Source organism: Leishmania donovani, chromosome 11 (genome assembly GCF_000227135.1).
Source record: "Leishmania donovani BPK282A1 complete genome, chromosome 11".
Lineage (NCBI taxonomy): Eukaryota > Euglenozoa > Kinetoplastea > Trypanosomatida > Trypanosomatidae > Leishmania > Leishmania donovani.
Window position 1 is genome coordinate 509,474 of NC_018238.1, and position 2,447 is coordinate 511,920.

Here is a 2,447-nt window from a genome sequence, read left to right on the forward strand (position 1 = left end):
TGCTCTTCTCCTTTGCCTTCCCCTTGCCCTGTTGCAACCTTCTCTGCTTCCGTCATGAGTGCACCCGACGCTGGCGGCGGACTGCTGCATGCACTACGCGCTGATGCTGTACCTGGACGCCGCTGTGCCGCAGGAGTGTGGCACGCCGAAGCACGCGCTGTTCTTCATAACGGAGCCGGTGCGGTGGTGCTGCGGATCGAGTGCGCGCGTGCTGGAGGGCGGTGTCGACGGGCGCGGTGGACTACGAGGTGAACGAGACTCACTTGACGGGTGCGCAGGCGCTGTCGGACTACCTGCTGGATACGTGGTACGTGCACGACATGCCGCGCTACGGCGCTGTGTCGTGCATTGATCGGAACGTGACGGCGCTGCTGAGATTTGCGGATGAGTGGCGCGGCACCAACGTGAACGTGTTCCTGTACAACTCCTCCTCGCACCATCAGGCTGGGCTGAACCTCGCAACGTACTACGACCTGTTCATCAAGTCCTTCCTCGGCCGCGACAGCGCGTTCATGCGGTACAAGGTGGAGCTGTTCAACGAGCCTGCGAGCCAGTCGCAGCTGGGCTTCATCTTCATTGGCGCCCTGGTGATGATCCCGTTCACGTTCCTGCCGGCGAACCCTGTTGCGTGGGTGGTGAAGGAGCGGCAGTGCGGGTCGCGGCACCTGCAGGACCTGTGCGGGCTGAGCTTCTTCGTGTACTGGACGGCCAACTATACATTCGACATGCTGGCCTACTTTGTCACGACGCTGCTGTGCATCCTCATCTTCTGTATCTTCAGCCGGCAGGATTTCGTCGGGCCGGACCGTGCTGGCGGCACGTTTATGCTGCTCATGGTCTACGGGCTCACGAGCACCGCTGGCGCGTACGCGCTGAGCTTCCTGTTCAAGGAGCACTCGTCTGCGCAGACGATCGTGATGGGTGTCGGCTTTGTTGCCGGGTTCCTTCTGTTGATGCTGGTGTACGTGCTGGCGCTGGATCCAAGCAACGTGGACACGTCAGACAAGATGCGGTGGGAATTCCGGTTGATCCCGTCGTACTGCATCGGCGAGGGGCTCATCGGGCTGCTGATGCTGGACAGCAAGCTGGCCATGGGCACCGCAACCAGTGCTTGGGACATGGACCAGCTTGGGTGGCCGCTGCTGTACATGGCAGTGGAGCTCCCTGCGTTCTGGCTGATCGTTCTGTGCGTGGACCACCCGGCGGTGAGGCGGTGCCTGCAGCGGCTGCGCTACAACCGCGACGCGGAGCCAATCATCCCTAGCGACGAGGACTCGGACGTGGAGGACGAGCGCGAGGCTGTGTACGAGGCGGGGCAGATGGGCGACACGACGAGCGACGTTGTGCGAGTGGTGAACCTGCAGAAGCGGTACGGGAACGGTAACATTGCTGTGAAGGGCATCACGTTCTCGATCTTCCCCGGGGAGGTGTTCGGCTTTCTCGGCACGAACGGTGCTGGCAAGACGACGACGATTTCGATGCTGTGCCAGCAGTTCCTGCCGACGGGCGGCAGCGCGTACGTGTGCGGGTACGACATCGTTGAGCAGAGCAAGGAGGCGCTGCAGTGCATCGGGTACTGCCCGCAGTTCGACGCGACGCTGGACCTGCTCACTGTGGAGGAGCAGCTGGAGCTGTACGCTGGGATCCGCGGGATCGTGCGTGCGGAGTGGCCTGCGCTCGTGGACGCGCTGTGCACGCTGTGCGAGCTAACGATGTACCGCAAGACGGTGACGAGTGCGCTCTCCGGTGGCAACCGGCGCAAGCTGTCTGTGGCGATAGCGCTGGTGGGCGGCCCGCAGGTGGTCTTCCTGGACGAGCCGTCGGCCGGCATGGACCCTGTGGCGCGACGCGGGATGTGGACTGCGATCCAGCGCGCCGCGGGGCACTGCTCCGTTGTGCTGACGACGCACCACCTGGAGGAGGTGGAGGCGCTCGCGGACATTGTGGCGATCATGGTGCGCGGGTACGTGCGGTGCGTCGGCGACAAGGTGCACCTGAAGAACAAGTTCGGCAGCGCCTTCGAGGTGAGCGTGCGGCTCGCGTCGGCGCAGCACGCGGAGCTCTTTGCGTCGTTCATGCAGGCGGCGTTCCCCGACGCTGTGCGGAGCGAAGGCGAGGGCCGGCGGCTCGTGTACCAGCTGCCGCGCGATCGCGGCTTCGGCGACGTGTTCCAGACGTTCCAGGCGAACAAGGAGCAGCTGCACATCACGGACTACAGCGTGTCGCAGACGTCCATTGGAGACGTTTTCCTTCGTATTATTGAATCCTCAAAGCATGTTGAGGCCGCTCCTCAGTGGAACCCCCTGATGAGGTGGGAAGTGGGTTACGATAACCGGGAGGGAAGAGGAAGTGCGCGATGTGGCAGCTCGGATAGTCGATCGCATAGTTGCAGGTGTGCTTTTGCGGGCACGCAGCGCATAAGCCTTCTGCTGCTGTGCCGGTATGTT